The sequence below is a fragment of the Trachypithecus francoisi genome, unplaced genomic scaffold (assembly GCF_009764315.1).
Source record: "Trachypithecus francoisi isolate TF-2019V2 unplaced genomic scaffold, Tfra_2.0 Lachesis_group16, whole genome shotgun sequence".
NCBI lineage: Eukaryota > Metazoa > Chordata > Mammalia > Primates > Cercopithecidae > Trachypithecus > Trachypithecus francoisi.
Window position 1 is genome coordinate 21,283,298 of NW_022681461.1, and position 17,951 is coordinate 21,301,248.

Here is a 17,951-nt window from a genome sequence, read left to right on the forward strand (position 1 = left end):
ACTTGAGCTCAGGAGTTTGAGACCAGCCTGGCCAACATGTTGAAACCCCATCTTTACCAAAAAAGAAATACAAAAATTAGCTGGGCTTGGTGGTACATGACTGTAATCCCAGCTACTCGGGAGGCTGAGGGACAAGAATCGCTTGAGCCCAAGAGGTGGAGGTTGCAGTGAGCCAAGACTGAGCCACTGCACTCCAGCCTGGGTGACAGAGTGAGACTGTCAAAAAAAAAAAAAAGAAAGAAAGAAAGAAAGAAAAAGAGAAGAAAAGAAAAGGAAAACCTGAAACAAAGAGTTTAAGCTTTACATTTCTCTCATGTGTAAGGTACCACATCTTTTCATACAGTGATAATGAAAGACATATGTGTCTATATTCCTAGCAAAGCCAACCCTTCCACTGATGCACCTGATCCTCATTCCAGGTATAACACCCTCTGATGTTATACTTGAGAACATCATCCCAGCAATTCTTTCTTCTGCAGCTTCAACTTTTTTCTCTCCATGGAATCGTTCCTATTAGCATACAAAAATGTTATTTCTCCCTTTGACAATCCTGTCTTGAACCCCTTCCACCTTAGCTACTGCCCTAATTCTCTATTTATAGCAGAGCTTTCCTTTTCTGGAAAGGGCCAGATAGTAAATATTTTAAGTATGGTGGGCTCTTCAGTCTCTCACAACCTCCTACCTGTGTCCCTCTAGTGTGACAGCAGCCACAGACAACATGTAAATGAACAGGCGTGATCGTAGTTTGCTGCAGTTTACTGTCTCCTGCTTCATAGAAAACTGACCTTCATTCCCCTTGCTGTGGTCAGGGAAGAAGGCGCTGCAGTTGTCTCCTGTTCCTTGCCCTCCGCAGGTTGGCAGCTGAGGCCTCCAGAACAACACAGAGGGTCCAAGAGGGCATCAGCCTCCTTGTGAAAACAGCAAAGGGAGTTTCTGGAAGAACCTGATTGTTCTGTGTCAAAAGAATTCCTTGTATCTGGTGTCTCCAAATTCCATTAAACCCTCTCTAATCAGGAGCTTAGTCCCATGCCTCTAGGGAAGCTGGCCCTGTCCATTTCAGCTCCATGGTTCTAAATCCAGCAGGCATTTATCTAAACTTGTTTTACCTGTACTCTCAGCAGCATTTCAGACAAGTCATCACTCTTTGACCTTGAGACCCTTTTCCTCACCTGGACTCTTAATCCTCGTGGTTTTGTTCTCGTCACTCTTTGTCAGCCTTCAGTTTCCTCCTCACTCCGCAGGCCTCTTAACCCTGCAGAGCTTCATGACTCAGGCCTCAGATCTCTTCTTTTTTTCTCTCTACAGCCCTTCTGTATGGCCTCATCCAACCTCATGCTGTTAAGTACATCTAGATTTAACCTTGACATCGCCCTGATTTCTCTCTAGTCTGGACCTGTCCTCAGAACTCCAGACTCATATTTCCAACTGCTTAGTTAACATCTCCCCTTAGAGGTAAAATTGGCGTTTCAGACAAACATGTCCAATATGCAGCTCCTTATCTTCTTCTCCCGGAGCCTCCTTCTCCCGCTGTCCTCCCGGACTCACTCATTGACAACTCCATCTAGTTGCTCAGGCCAAAAACTCCTGCAGTCATCTGTCTTGCCTCTCTTTCTCACACAGCACACGCCCAATTCAACAAATGCTTTTGGCTCTATTTTCTTTCCTTTTTTGTTTTTCTTTCTTTCTTTCTTTCTTTTTTTTTTAGATAGAGTCTCACTCTGTTGCCCAGGCTGTAGTGCAGTGGCTCACTGAAACCTCCGCCTCCCAGGTTCAAGTGATTCTCCTGCTTCAGCCTCCCAAGTAGCTGGGACTATAGGCATGTACCACCACACCTGGCTAATTTTTGTATCTTTAGTAGAGACAGGGTTTCACCATGTCAGCCAGGCTGGTCTTGAACTCCTAAGCTCAAGCGATCTGCCTGCCTTGGCCTCCCAAAGTGCTGGGGTTACAGGTGTGAGCCATCAAACCTGGCCTCTATTTCAAAATATATCCAGATTAGGATCCCTTTTACCTACCTCCGTTGCTACCACCCTGGGCCATGCCACTGCTGTATCTCACCTGACATCTCCTGCTTCCTCTCATGCCCGCCATATAGCCTGGGATTACAGGCGTGAGCCACTGAGCCTGGCCAGTGTTTGTTTTGTTTTAAATCTGTTTTGGCTTTAGTATATTCTCAACATCCATAAAAGTGCTTGGCTCAAAGTAGGAGGAGCCCAATAATATTTGATGAATAAATGAGGGAATAAATGAATGAATACTTTATCTTCATATGGTACTTTGTAACTTAAGAACCATTTTCACATTTCTCTTACTACTTCTGATACTCAGATAGTCAGATAAAACCACTGTGTTAGTTTCTTTCTTTCTTTTTTTTTTTTTGAGATGGAGTCTCACTCTGTCGCCCAGGCTGGAGTACAGTGGCATGATCTCGGCTCACTGCAAACTCCGCCTCCCGGGTTCAAGTGGTTCTTCTGCCTCAGCCTCCCGAGTAGCTGGGACCACAGGAGCCCGCCACTACGCCCGGCTAATTTCTTTTTGTATTTTTAGTAGAGACAGGGTTTTGCCATGTTGGCCAGGCTGGTCTCGAACTTCTGACCTTAAGTGATCCACCCACCTCAGCCTCCCAAAGTGCTGGGATTACAGGCATGAGCCATGGCGCCTGGTCGCAACTGTGTTAATTTCTTATTGCTGCTGTAACAAACTACCACACACAAAATGGTTATAAGCAATACAAATTTATTTTCTTACCGTTCTGTAGGTCAGAAGTCTGAAGCAGGTCTCACTGGCCTCAAATCGAGCTGTCAGCAGAACCGTGTTTCTTTCTGGGAGTTTTAGAGGAGAATCTATTTTCTTGCCGTTTCTAGCTTCTCGAAACCACCCTCATTCATTGACTGTGGACCTTCCTCCATCTTCAAAACCAGCAATGGTCAGTTAAGTCCTTCTCATATGAAGTCACTGTGACCTCTGCTCCCACCTTCACATCCCCTGAGCCAGAGTTGGTGAAGAGAGGTGTCTCCGAGTCACACTGTGCGAACTGCCATGGAACAGAGTTAAGCTGTTTTCATGTTGATGCGTTTCACAAGTGAGTGTTTTCCCCAGCTCTGAGTCAGTCTTTCTTTTTAAATCCAAAACCATATTATTAAGTTTTTAAAAAACTCATGATTGCTTTACTTCTTCAGGTTTCAGGTTTCTCAGACATAAAACCTTAAAACAGAAATGAATACCTGATGATTGCATTCCAGTTGTCTGCATTACCCATTAAGAGTCTCTGACCTTGGCCGGGCGCAGTGCCTCACGCCTGTAATCCCAGCACTTTTGGTGGTTGAGGCGGGTGTATCACAAGGTCAGGAGATCCAGACCATCCTGGTTAACATGGTGAAACCTCATCTCTACTAAAATTACAAAAAATTAGCCGGGCACAGTGGTGGGCGCCTGTAGTCCCAGCTACTTGGGAGGCTGAGGCAGGAGAATCGCTGGAACCGGGGAGTCGTAGGTTGCAGTGAGTGGAGATCACGCCACTGCACTCCAGCCTGGCAACAGAGTGATGCTCCGTTTCAAAAAAAAAAAAAAGAGTCTCTGACCTTCTTCTGGTCCCAGGAAACCTCAAAGAATAATATTGCATCTTCCATTTCATAGGCTTTAATGGGAGCAGGACTATGGACAGTGACACTGGGCTTTTCCCTCCTTAACAGTTCACCTGTGGTCTGTCTGGTATGACTCACATTTTCTTTGTGTCTCAAATTTCCCACATGCGAAACAGATAGTATGATGAAAATATAGCCCACTTAATTATGTGAAGTGTTTTGAACAAAATTGTTACAACATCTTAGCATAATGTGGACTTTTTGTACATCATCTAGTCTAATGGTTCTCACCATTGCCGCCCATTGGAATTACTTATGGAAACTTAACAAATCCTGATGCTGGCTGAGTGCAGTGGCTCGGGCCTGTAATCCCAGCACTTTGAGAGGCCGAGACAGGCAGATCACCTGAAGTCAGGAGTTCAAGACCAGCCTGGCCAACATTGTGAAACCCCGTCTCTACTAAAAATTAAAAAATTAGCCAGGCATGGTGGTGGGCACTAGCAGTCTTACCTACTTGGGAGTCTGAGGCAGGAGAATTGCTTGAGCCCGGGAGGCGGAGGTTGCAATGAGCCGAGATTGTGCCACTGCACTCCAGCCTGGGTGACAGAGCGAGATTCCGTCTCAAACAACAACAGAAATCCTGATGCCTAGGTCCTGCACCAAGGATTCTGATGTGATTGCTATGGAATGTGGCCTAGGCATAGGCATTTTTTCTTTTTTTTTGAGATGGAGTCTCTCTCTATTGCCCAGGCTGGAGTGCAGTGGCATGATCTTGGCTCACTGCAACCTCCGCCTCCTGGGTTCAAACAATTCTTCCTGCCTCAGCCTCCTCAGTAGCTAGGATTACAGGCACGCACCACCATGTCCAGCTAATTTTTGTATTTTTAGTAGAGATGGGGTTTCACCATGTTGGTCAGGCTGGTCTTGATCTCCTGACCTTGTGATACACCTGCCTCAACCACCCAAAGTGCTGGGATTGCAGGCATGAGTCACCACACTCGGCTGGCATAGGCATTTTTAAAAGCTCCCCAGCTGATTTTAATGTGCAACCAAGTCTGGGACCAGGGAAGACTCCTCTTAGGTAGCTCTAAACAACCTCTTGTGGATGTGCCACTTTCTGGACCCAATCCCCAAGTCATCCCCCGTGAGTGCAGCTCATTCTCCCCTCTGGGTTTTGATCCTAGCAACCATCAGGAAGGAGACAGGACAGGTGGGTGCAGGACCTGAGCCCCACGCAGGGCAGGGGGACACGCAGGTTGCAACATCATAGTGAAAAGGACCAGAATCTGATGTGGACACACTGGAAACCTGATACCACTGTAACCCAGGTTTCCTCTTTGCCCATGGAACAAACATAAATCAGGGAAATGTAAATTGATGTCACCTTCATTCAGCATAGCTTTAGTGAAACCTGGGAACTGGGGAATTTTTTGTTCACAAGGCAAACAAAGTCTTCAATTTAATTCCTTTAATTTCCTTGAAGATTATATTAACTAGTAGCTGAGGTTAAGACTTTTGAAAGTCATGTGGGTATTGAACTGAACTGCTCTTAGAAGAAAATTCAGAGAGAAGGTGATGCGGATCAGGAGCAGGAAGAGAGGCTAAGCCAAGAAGAGAGGTTTGGGAGATGAGATACCTCAAAAGGTTTGTTAGTTTATTTATTTATTTATTTATTTATTTATTTTTGAGACGGAGTTTCGCTCTTGTTGCCCAGGCTGGAGTGCAACGGTGGGATCTCAGCTCACTGCAACCTCCGCCTCCCAGGTTCAAGCGATTCTTCTGCCTCAGCCTCCCAAGTAGCTGGGATTACAGGTGCCTGCCACAATGACTGGCTAATTTTTTGTATTTTTAATAGAGACAGGGCTTCACCATGTTGGCCGGATGGTCTCGAACTCCTGACCTCAGGTGATCTGCCCACCTCAGCCTCCCAAAGTGCTGGGATTACAAGCATGAGCCAATGTGCCTGGCTTTGTTTATTTTTAAGTGCAATCTTGATATCATGCTGTACAACTTCTCTCTTCTAGCTCCCTTCTAAAATCTTGAATACATTTTATATTCATCACTAATGCATTCATATTGGTGCAAGGAGAGTACTGTTTTCAAATAATTCAAAGAGGAGAAAGCCATAAGAATATGAGTCATAATATAAAGAAAGAGGCACACAGCTTTTACCAACAACCGATTTACCCCCATCTCTACTAAGGAAATGCAGACAAAATTTTTTTTTTTTTCCTTTTTAAAAACACAAGTGAGGCCAGGCACAGTGGCTCATACCTGTAATCCCAGCACTTTGGAAGGCTGAGGTGGGCAGATCACCTGAGGTCAGGAGTTTGAGACCATCCTGGCCAACATGGTGAAGCCCTGTCTCTATTAAAAATACAAAAAATTAGCCGAGCATGGTGGCAGGCACCAGTAATCCCAGCTATAAGGGAGGCTGAGGTGGGGGGATCACTTGAACCTGGGAGGCGGAGGTTGCAGTGAGCTGGGATCATACCATTGGACTCCAACCTGGGAGACAAAGTCTAGTCTCAGAAAAAAAAAAAAAAAAAAGGAAGAAAAGAAAACACAGATTGCTGACTGCACATCAGAGTTTCTGATTTAGTAGGTGAAGGATTCTAACAAGTTCCCAGGTGATACTGAAGCTCTACTGGTCTGGGAACCACCCTTTCAGAACCACTGGCTTACAACACTCTCATAGAAATTATCTCCTACTTCCACATTTATCATGATCTGTTCTTTGAAATGTTAATAAGTCTGATGAGAAAAGAAAAGAATGTTGTGGTCAAATGTGTAAGGGAAGTCAAGATTCTTTAGAGAAAGCAAAACTTACTGCCCACATATACACGGCTTACTATCTATCAAGCTTGTCCAACCCAAGGCCCACAGTCTGCATGCAGCCCAGAAGGGCTTTCAATGAGGCCCAACACAAATTCATAAACTTTCTTAAAACATTATGAGATTTTTTTTTTGCTCATTGGCTATCATTAATGTTAGTGTATTTTATGTGTGGCCCAAGACAATTCTTCTTCCAATGTGGCCCAGGGAAGCCAAAAGATTGGAAACCCCCTGGTACATTTACCTGACTTTCTTATTTCAGGAAATTTTTACCCAGAAGGATGAAATGGCTGTAAACAAAAAATTAAATTCTAAGCTCCCCTAATCATCTGAATGAACCCCTCCTCTCAGTCAGGGGCATTCCAGAGTTAACCTGAAAAAATAATTCAAGTCATGATGGAAGAGAGGCTCAGATATGCCTCATTATACCCCTTCAGCATTAACATCAACACAGACCTTAAGTCTGGTAAGAAACATTTACAATCTACTCTCTCCAAAGCCTGCTACTGAGAGGCTTCAACTGCCTGATAAGGCCTTAGTCTTCACAACACCTTATCATAACCCAGACATTCGTGTCTCCTTTCTTTTCTTTTCTTTTTTTTTTTTGAGACAAAGTCTTGCTCTGTCGCCCAGGCTGGAGTGCAGTGGCTGGATCTCAGCTCACTGCAAGCTCCGCCTCCCGGGTTTACGCCATTCTCCTGCCTCAGCCTCCCGAGTAGCTGGGACTACAGGCGCCCGCCACCTCGCCTGGCTAGTTTTTTGTATTTTTTAGTAGAGACGGGGTTTCACCATGTTAGCCAGGATGGTCTGGATCTCCTGACCTCGTGATCCGCCCGTCTCGGCCTCCCAAAGTGCTGGGATTACAGGCTTGAGCCACGGCGCCCGGCCACGTGTCTCCTTTCTACTGATAACTCTTTCAATCAGTTACCAGTCAGAAAAAATTTAAATCTAGCTATGACCTGGAAGCCACACCTCCCTTTGAGTTGTCCTGCCTTTTCAGATCAAACCCACATAAATATTACATGTATTGATTGATGTATTATGCCTCCCTAAAATGTATAAAAGCAAGATGGACCCCAACCACCTTGGGCATATGTCATCAGGACCTCCTGAGGCTGTGTGACAGGCATGTCCTTAACCCAAAATAAACTCTCTAAATTGCTTGAGACCTGTCTCAAATACTTTTGGGTTCAAATGGACAAAAATTTTATTTGTTCTAGGATCTTTCTGAAAATCCATTAGTCCAAACACTAGACTACTCGATTTACCCTCATTGAAGTAAGTACCACTTTCCAAGGAAAATAGATACAATCAAAAGATCATTTACTCTTTAAGACATGCTTGGGAACTCTCACCTTGCTGTGTCCACCAATCCTAAACCATTGTGTCACATACTTGTCCAACCTTAATCAAGCTCTATATCAAAATAGCCACCTTACTCCAGATTCCAAAAACCTAATAAATATTCTGCTTTGCCCTCACCCTTCCAAGAAGCCAGTAAGACTCTTGTTATGAAAATGATCATAGAAAGGGGTCCTGATCCACACCCCAAGAGAGGGTTCTTGGATCTCACGCAGGAAAGAATTCAGAGCGAGTCCACAGAGTAAAGTGAAAGCAAGTATATTAGAAAAGTAAGGGACTAAAGAATGGCTACTCTATAGACAGAGCATCCCCAAGGGTTGCTGGTTGCCCATTTTTGTGGTTATTCCTTGATGATATGCTAAACAACAGGTAGATTATTCATGCCTCCCCTTTTTAGACCATATGAGGTAACTTCCTGACATTGCCATGGCATTTGTAAACTGTCAGGCACTGGTAGGAGAGTAGCAGTGAGGATGATCAGAGGTCACTCTCATTGCCATCTTGGTTTTGGTGGGATTTGTCTGGCTTCTTTACTGCACACTGTTTTATCAGCAAAGTCTTCTTGACCTGTATCTAGTGCCGACCTCCTAACTCATCCTGTGACTTATAATGACGAACCATCTGGGAATGCAGCCCAGTAGCCTTATTTTACCCAGCTCCTATTAAAGATGGAGTTGCTCTGGTTCACACGTCTCTGACAATCTCTCTTAGCTCAACAAGCACTAAACTAAGCCTGGCGCTATCCATCCATTTTGAGGGAGTCAGCATTTAACTATCCATTGCCTTTACTTCCTATACTAGGTTAGGTTACTTCTACTAATTCCTGCCATACTCACAGCTTGTGCCTGGAAAATAGTAGGCATTCAATAAATCAATAAATGTTATTTGAGTAAATGGATGAAATTTTCAGTTTTTAATATGCTACTGTGCATTGTGACTTTGTTTTGTTTTTTTTTGTTTTTGTTTTTTTTTGTAATGGAGTCTCACTCTGTCGCACAGGCTGGAGTGCAGTGGTGCGATCTCAGCTCACTGCAACCTTCACCTCCCAGGGTCAAGTGATTCTTTTGCCTCAGCCTCCAGAGTACCAGGCAGGCACATGCCACCACGCCCAGCTAATTTTTGTATTTTTAACAGAGATGGGCTTTCACCATGTTGGCCAGGTTGATCTCGAACCCTTGACCTCAAGTGATCTGCCCGCCTCTGCCTCCCAAGGCATTGCTACTTTCTAAGCAGGGAAATGGTATAATTTCCCCAAATTCCCATCACTTGTGGAAGGTATGTTCCTCAAACACCCTTTGGAGAACCCTATCGTAATGTGTTACACAGATGTTTCCTTAAAAGATGGAGGCTGAGGTAGGTGGATCACCTGAGGCCAGGAATTCAAGACCATCCTGGGCAACATGGTGAAACCCCATGGCTACTAAAAACACAAAAATTAGCCAGGCATGGTGGCACGTGCCTGTAATCCCAGCTACTGGGGAGGCTGAGGTGGGAGAATCGAACCCAGGAGGCAGAGGGTGCAGTAAGCCAAGATCATGCCACTGCACTCCAGCCTGGGTAACAGAGAGATATTCTGTCTCAAAAAAAAAGAAAAAGAAAAAAAAAAGATACGGAAACTACTGCTTAGCACTCTGTCATTCTTACTAAAGGAAGTGCTCCAGGATTGAATGTACCAATAAATTTAAGACCCTTCACTGTGTGAAAACCCTAATCTTAGGACTCTTTTCCACTCAAGATTATGGTCTTTGTTATGGACCAAATGTGTCCCTTCCCAAATTCACATGTTGAAGTCCTGACCTCTGATGTGACTATATTTGGAGGTAGGGCTTTAAGACTGTAGTTAACATTAAATGAGGTCATCAGACTGGGACCCTAATACAATAGGACCAGTGTCCCTGTAAGAAGAGTAAAAGACACCTAAGAACTCTTTCTCTCTCTTTGTGGATGCACACAAGAGGACAGACACAGTGAGAAGATGGCCATTGACAAACCAGAAAGGGAAGCCTCACCGGAAACCAACCTTGCTGGCACCTTATTCTTGGATTGCTAGACTCCAGAACTGTGAAGAAATAAATTCTGTTGTTTTAGCCACACAGTCTGTGGTATCTTGTTATGATAGTGGGAGCTAACTAATTCAGTCTTCTTGGGGCTGAATTTGGGACCAGTGAGTTATCAGGGGAACCTGCCCCCAATATTTCAACACAGGTTCTTTCTATTTTCCATAAGTGTCGGCCAGTCTGAGAAATAAAGAGAAAGACTACAAAGAGAGGAATTTTACAGCTGGGCTGCCGGGGTGACATCAGATATCGGTAGGTCCATGATGCCCACCCGAGTCACAAAACCAGCAAGTTTTCATTAGGGATTTTAAAAGGGGAGGGGGTGTATGAACAGGGAGTAGGTCACAAAGATCACATGCTTCAAAGGGCAAAAGGGAGATCACATGCTTATTAGGGAACAGGGCAAGGACAAAAGCAAAGATCACAAGGCAAAGGGCAAAATTACAGTTACTGATGAGGGTCTATGTTCAGCTGTGCACGTATTGTCTTGATAAACATCTTAAACAACAGAAAACACAGTTCGAGAGCAGAGAACCAGTCTGACCTCAAATTTACCGGGGCAGGATTTTTTTCCCCACCCTAATAAGCCTGAGGGTACTACAGGAGACCAGGGTGTATTTCAGTCCTTATCTCAACTACATAAGACAGACAGTCCCAGAGTGATCATTTATAGACCTCCCCCTAGAAGTGCAATTCTTTTCTTAGGGTCTTAATATTATATTCTTTGCTAGAAAAAGAATTTAGAGATAGTTCTTCTACTTGCACGTCCGTTTATAGACTCTCTGCAAGAAGAAAAATATGGCTCTTTTTGCCTGACCCTGTAGGTTGTCTTCCCTTGTTCCCTAAAATCGCCATTATTCTGTTCGTTTTCAAGGTGCACTGATTTCATATTGTTCAAACACACATGTTTTACAATCAGATTTTATACTGTTCAAACACACGTTTTACAATCAATTTGTACAGTTAACGCAATCATCACAGGGTCCTGAGGTGACGTACATCCTCAGCTTATGAAGATAACAGGATTAAGATATTAAAGTAAGACAGGCATAATAAATTATAAAAGTATTATTAGGGGAGTGATAAATGTCCAAGAAATCGTCACAATTTATGTTGCTCAGCCATGGCTCCAGCGGTCCCTCCATTCAGGGTCCCTGACTTCCCACAACAGTGAGTCATAAACATGACCTATGACTCAGAGAGCTCTCTCTAGCCTAGCTATCCTGGTGTCATAGCTGCTGTTGATGATGATAATCATACTACATTAGTCCTCCCTTATCCACAGGGGGTATGTTCCAAGACCCCCAGTGGATAGTTACTGAACCTGTAAGTGGATAGTACTGAACCCTGTAAGTGCTATGCTTTTTCCTATGCATAATGTGAAAATAAAATGTAAAAGCTGTTGAAACCCCCCAAAACACTATAAGCCTTGAGAGAGATGTGACCCTGATCTGAGTCATGTAGCATGTAGTTGTAACTTCTGCTTCTTAGATTGTAGATTAACTCTCTTCTTAATTCTATTGAGGATAACTAAAACTGTGAAAAATGAACCCAAGAATAAGGAGGAACTGCTGTATTATTTGTATATAACTTTGCATTTTACAAAGCTCTTTCACAGGCATGAGCTCAGTGGCACTTCCCAGCAACTGAGGGATACGAGGAGTTTCACTGAAGGACACAATGAACTGAGGGCTGAAGTCACAGCCACTAGAAAATGGAAGGGTCAGAATCCCGTGTTGTCTTAAATCCATCACACAGCATACTGTCTGGTACTAACGCAGGATTTTTCTCAGCCACCTTGCCAGCAGGAAACCTCCAGCTGGTAACACCTCCGCCCAGGCCTCACTTGGCCCAGGGCTCCCCACAGGAGACACCCTGCCCACTCAGCCTGCTGACCCGTGCCTGGCTTGCACTGCAGCATGGATCCTGTGGCCACCGTGACTGCAGTGCCCAGCCCCCAGTGGGAGGGGGTTTGTGGGCAAGTGAGTCCAGGGTCCGGCTGGCCTCTCCAAGGGCCGGCTACATGCGGGGCTAGTGGCTGGCCCAGGCGTGTGGCAAGTGACTCCCATGGTGGACTCCAGCATACAGATGAGGGGTACGCCGTGGCATACAAACAGCAAAACCTGCGACTCCAAAGCCCCAGAGGGGGTGTTACAGTGTGCTAATAGCTGTTTTAGTCCCACCACAGCCTGATGATCAGGGGCATGTTAACAGTTCTGTCAGTCCCATTGCCCTGCTCCAGCCCACGGGTTTGGGGCTGACCTGCCCCTGCTGCTTTCCGTCACATATGGCAACTGCTGAGCTTGGAAGAGGGGGCAGGGCAGAGGGCTACAGTGTTACTGTTGTCTTTGTACCTGCATTCAGAGGGGTCCCGAGTTCTTGGTCCCCATCCAAGAAGAATGAGATTATGCTGACTATTGAAGGGTGAGGAGGGCAGAGAAGAGTTTTACTGAGTGATGAAACAGCTGATGAAACAGCTCTCAATGGAGAGGGGACACAAGGGTGGTCTTGTCTTGTGTCCCCTCTCCATTGAGAGCTGTTTCATCAGCTGTTTCACCACTCAGTAACTAACACCAAGACCCACTTGGTCAGGTGGTCTGTTTCTCAGTGTGGTTGGGTCTGGGGCTTTTGTGGGCTCAGAAGGCGGAAGTGAGTGCTAATTGGTTTGTGAGTATCCAAAAAAGACTAAAACAAAGGCACCATTCAAAGGTGAGCATGAGTGTAAAAAAACAATTAGGAAAGAGTCGGTATATGTAAAATAGGTGAAGGGTGAGGATCCATCAGAAGAAAGCATGCCAAATGGAAAGAGATTCTCAATCCAGTTCAGTTCCTATGTTTTTCCAAGACTTTTAGCTTGGTTATCAGGCTTTAAACTGCCTTTGGCTTGAAGGTGGAGTTTCACCGGGGACCCGCCCCTGTCCTCCTAGTCATTTGACTGCCTCCTGCCGCTATCAGTACGTGAAAGACAATATTAAACTAAGGCTGGGCACGCCTGTAATCCCAGCACTTCGGGAGGCCCAGGCAGGTGGATCACCTGGGCTCAGGAGTTCCCAATCAGTCTGGGCAACATGGCAAAACCCTGTCTCTATAAAAAATACAAAAATTTGCCAGACATGGTGGTGAGTACCTGTAGTCCCTGCTACTCTAGAGGCTGCGGTGGGACCACTTGAGCCCTGAAGTTTGAGACTGCAGTGAGCTGTGATTACACCACTGCACTCCAGCCTGGGCTACAGAGTGAAAAACCCTGTCTTGAAAAAACAAAAAACAAACAAATATATTAAACTAGATATTAGACATTTTAAAACTCAATTGCCCATATTTTCACTAGACAATTTTAACTTGAATTGCCTATTTTTTTTGGACTAGTAATACACTAAATGTAATATATTTATGTCACCCAATAAAAAATTTGATCTTTGTCTCATGTTTTTGGCAAAGAGTTTCTAAACCTTTGGAATTTCTTTCCTTTTTTTTTTTTTCTTGAGACAGAATTTTGCTCTGTCGCCCAGGCTGGAGTGCAGTGGTGCAATCTCAGCTTGCTGCAACTTCTGCTCCTGGGTTTAAGGGATTCTTCTGCCTCAGGCTCTCAAGAAGATGGGATTACAGGTGCCCACCACCACACCCAGCTAATTTTTGCATTTTTAATAGAGATGGTGTTTCACCATGCTGGCCAGGCTGGTCTCGAACTCCTGACCTCAAGTGATCCACCCACCTCGGCCTCCCAAAGTGCCGGAATTACAGGCGTGAGCCACCGTACCTGGCCTGGAATTTCTGAAAGAATAGGAGTCTTTGCTGTGCTAATGAGGTGATAATGACAGGCTCTTGGATGGCTACAGGAAGGGGACTGGTCACTGGAAAGACAACCACCTAATTTGAGGGTTGGCGCTTTAGTATCAGTCTGACCTCCTGACTTCCAAAGAGGGGACTGGGGCTGGAGACTGAGTTCAGTTGAGCAGACAGTGATTAAATCAATCATGCCTAGATAATGAAACCCCAATAAAAGTCTCTGGTCGCGGAGGCTCAGTAGGGCTTCCTGGTTGGTGAATACATTGATGTGCTAGGAGGGTGATGTTTCTTGATTTCAAGAGGAGAGAGCAAGAAAGCTCTGTGTTCCCTCCCAGACCTTACCCTACGTGTAACTTTTATAATAAAATTATAATCATAAGTATAGCACTTTCCTGAGTTCTGTGAGTTGTCCTAGCAAGTTACTGAAACTGAGTGGATCATGGGACCCCAAAATCTGCTGCAAGTAGGTCAGAGTATGGATGACCTGGGGTCCCTACTGAGGGCTTGCAGGGTTGCATCTGATGGGAGGGCAGTCTTGTGGAGAACCGAGCCTTAATTTGTTGAGTCTGAGGCTAATTCTGGGTGGTTAGTGTCAGAATTAAATTTCAGTGCACCTAGTTATTGTTAACCCAGTTGGGATTTTTTCCAAGACATTTTAACATATTCATTTAGTTTCCTCCCTCTGTAATAGATGCTCATTTTAGAAAATTTAGATACGAGAAAATAAAAATTATCTGTAACTCCACTACCCAAATTGAACTACCCCAATATATGTTCTTTCATTCTTTCTCCTGTGTATGTGTGTGCATGTTACTTTAAGAGACGAGGCCAGGTGCAGTGGCTCATGCCCATAATCCCAGCACTTTGGGAGGCCAAGGCGGGTGGATTGCTTGAGGTCAGGCGTTCGAGACCAGCCTGGCCAACATGGTGAAACCCATCTCTACTAAAACTACAAAAATTAGCTGGGTATGGTGGCCTACACCTGTATTCCCAGCTGTCAGGTCTCTGAGCCTAACCCTGCACATATACATCCAGACGGCCTGAAGCAGGTGAAGAATCACAAAAGAAGTGAAAATGGCTGATTCCTGCCTTAAATGATGACATTACCTAGTGAAATTGCTTCTCCTGGCTGAGAAGCTCCCCCACTGAGCACCTGTGACCCCAGTCCCTGCCTGCCAGAGAACAACCCCCTTTGACTGTAATTTTCCACTACCTACCCAATTCCTATAAAACAGTCCCACCCCATCTCCCTTCGCTGACTGTCTTTTCGGACTCAGCCTGCCTGCACCCAGGTGAAATAAACAGCCTTGTTGCTCACACAAAGCCTGTTTGGTGGTCTCTTCACATGGATGCGCATGACACCAGCTACTCGGGGGGCTGAGGCACAAGAATTGCTTGAGCCTGGGAGGTGGAGATTGCAGTGAGCTGAGATTGCGCCACTGCACTTCAGCCTGGGCCATAGAGCGAGACTTGGTCAAAAAAAAAGAGGGCTGGTCAGGTGCAACGGCTTATTCTTGTAATCCCAGCACTTTGGGAGACCAATGAAGGAGGATGGCTCGAGCTCAGGAGTTCGTGACCAGCCTAGGCAACATAGTGAGACCTTGTTTCTACCAAAATAAAAACATCAGTCGAACATGGTGGCAAGCACCCTTAGTCCCAGTTACTGAGGAGGCTGAGGTGGAAGGATCACTTGAGCCCCCAAGGTCAAGGCTGCAGGGAGCCATGATCATACTACTACACTCCAGCCTGGGCAACAGAGTGAAACCTTATTTTAAAAAAAATAAATAATAAGTGCTCTGCCAATAATTATGCAAAAATATATACAACCTTCCTAATGACCAGAAAAATGCAAATTAAAATAGAAACAATAGTGAGATTTTTAAAAATCCTTCTCAGATTGGCAAAAAATTTAAAAGTCACTTAATACTAAGTGTTGTCAAGAATGCAGGGAAACGGAACTTTCACCCACTGCCAGTATATAGTAGGTTGCAAAAAAAAAAAAAAAGAAAAAGCCACATATTGCTCCCATGACTGTATGTATAACACTTTACAAGGTAATTTTGTCTCTTCTGCCACCAAAGGCTAGAGTATGTTTCTCTGCCCCTTGAATCTGAGCTTGGTCATATGACTTGCTTTGGCTAATGGGATATTTGCAAACGTGATGAAAATAGAGACTTGAAAAGCTTCTGTTCATTAGGGCTTTGTACTTTCTTGCTGGCAAGAATCTTTCTGCTTGTATGTGAGCGAGCTGGACCTAGCCTCCTAAATGATGAGAGGGCATGTGGAGAGAGACTCCAGCTATTCCTCTTGCCCTGCTATCACATATGAATAAGCTATCTTAGAAAACCCAGCCCCAGCCAAGATCACAAGCCCAAGAGAACAGGCTGCCAATCCAAAAAAATCATGAAAAATAATAAATGTTGGTTTTTAAGCCACTGTGTTAAGGAATGATTTGTTACACAGCAAAAACAACCCGATACATATGGGAGTGTAAATTGATACAACCATTTTGCAAAGCATTGAGGCAATATCTAGTGTAGTTAAAGATGCATATACTTAATGCCTCAGCAATTCAAATCTTAAATATACACCTTGGAGAAAATCTCACACATGTGCCCAAGGAAATAACTACAAGAATATTCATGGCAACCTTGTGCATGGTATAGGAATAAAATCAGAAAACAAAAACAAGTTATTCACCAAAAGAAGAGAAAGGTATATTATACTGTACTCATATCATGGAACATTATGTCACAATTAGAAGAAATATTGGGCAATATATTACCCGAGGGATGAAATAATCTATACAGCAAACCCCTGTGACATGCAGTGTATCTAAATATTAAGAACAAACCTGCACATGTATCCCTGAGCCTAAAATAAAAGTTATAATAATAAAAAAAAGAGGCCAGGTGTGGTGGCTCATACCTGTAATCCCAGCACTTTGGGAGGCCAAGGCAGGCAGATCACCTGAGGTCGGGAGTTTGGGATCAGGCTGACCAACACGGAGAAACCCCGTCTCTACTAAAAATACAAAATTAGCTAGGTGTGGTAGTGCATACCTGTAATCCCAGCTACTCAGGAAACTGAGTCAGGAGGATTGCTTGAACCCGGGAGGCGGAGGTTGCAGTGAGCCGAGATCGTGCCATTGCACTCCAGCCTGAGCAACAAGAGCAAAACTCCATCTCAAAAAAAAAAAAAAAAGAATAGGCTACAGCTACATGATTCAAAGTAATGTATTTTGAAAATACAACGTTGAGTGAAGGGAATTTTTGACAATGGTTACCTTCCAGAGGATGAGGATGGTGGTGGGAGGAAAATACCACTGGGGAGGGCCACCAAGATTATTTAACTGGATCTGTAATGTTCTATTTCTTTTTAAAAAGAAGCAAAAAAAAAAAAAAAAGCAAATTGTCAAAATATTAACATTTTCAAAATCAGTGATAGGTATTCATATTATTCTTATTTATTTTGTATTTAAAATAGCTCATAAATTAAACAAATAACTTTATGTATATCTAATTGACCTGCCAAAATAGCAATTGTAATGACTACTTGGTATTTTAGCTTAAGGAGCCAACATTTCTCCATTTCTCTCTCTCTCTCTCTCTTTTTTTAAATGTTTTTAATGTGTGTTTTTTGTTTGTTTGTTTGTTTTGTTTTGTTTTTGAGATAGAGTCTTGCTCTGTTGCCCAGTCTGGATTGCAGTGGCGTGATCTTGGCTCACTGCAACTTCTATCTCCTGGGTTCAAGCAATTCTCATGCTGCAGCCTCCCAACTATCTGGGACTGCAGGCATGCACCACCACGCCCAGCTAATTTTTGTGTTTTTAGTAGAGATGGGGTTTCACCATGTTGGCCAGGGTGGTCTCGAACTCCTAGCCTCAAGTGATCTGCCCACCTTGGCCTCCTAAAGTGCTGGGATTACATGTCAAGAGCTAACATTTCTTAAACTAATCCTTTTAATTCTTATATCTAGGAAATTTATAATTTTTCACATGTATAACCTATGCTGTAATAAACATCTTTGACAACATTGATATTTCCATATCATTCATTCTCAAAAGTATAACTGATATGTCAAAGTGTATTCACTTTCTAAGGTTAATATTTCTTGCCAAATTTTTCTTCAGAAGGTAATACCAATTTATACCCCTGTCAGAAGTACATTACCCCTGGCCAAGCATGGTGGCTCATGCCTGTAATACTAGCGCTTTGGGAGGCCGAGGCGGGTGGATCGCTTGAGCCCAGGAGTTTGAGACTAGCCTGGGCAACTTGGTGAAAGCCTATCTCTACAAAAAATACAATAATTAACTGAGCATGGGTGT

General features: G+C 44.1%; 1 protein-coding gene across 3 annotated transcripts in view; it reads right to left on the reverse strand.

The window, feature by feature from the left end:
* GCNT1 (glucosaminyl (N-acetyl) transferase 1) overlaps window positions 1-17,951 on the reverse strand; it is a 127,197-nt gene that overhangs the window by 73,979 nt on the left and 35,267 nt on the right. The window contains exon 1 of one of the 3 annotated variants that reach the window (XM_033237063.1): window positions 2,749-3,192. The exons of 1 other annotated variant lie outside the window; for it this stretch is intronic. The gene's annotated coding sequence lies outside the window, so the exon portion shown is untranslated. Of the gene's footprint in view, window positions 1-682; window positions 1,379-2,748; window positions 3,193-17,951 lie in introns of those variants that run through there. One more of the 3 variants, XM_033237067.1, reaches the window with a different exon arrangement.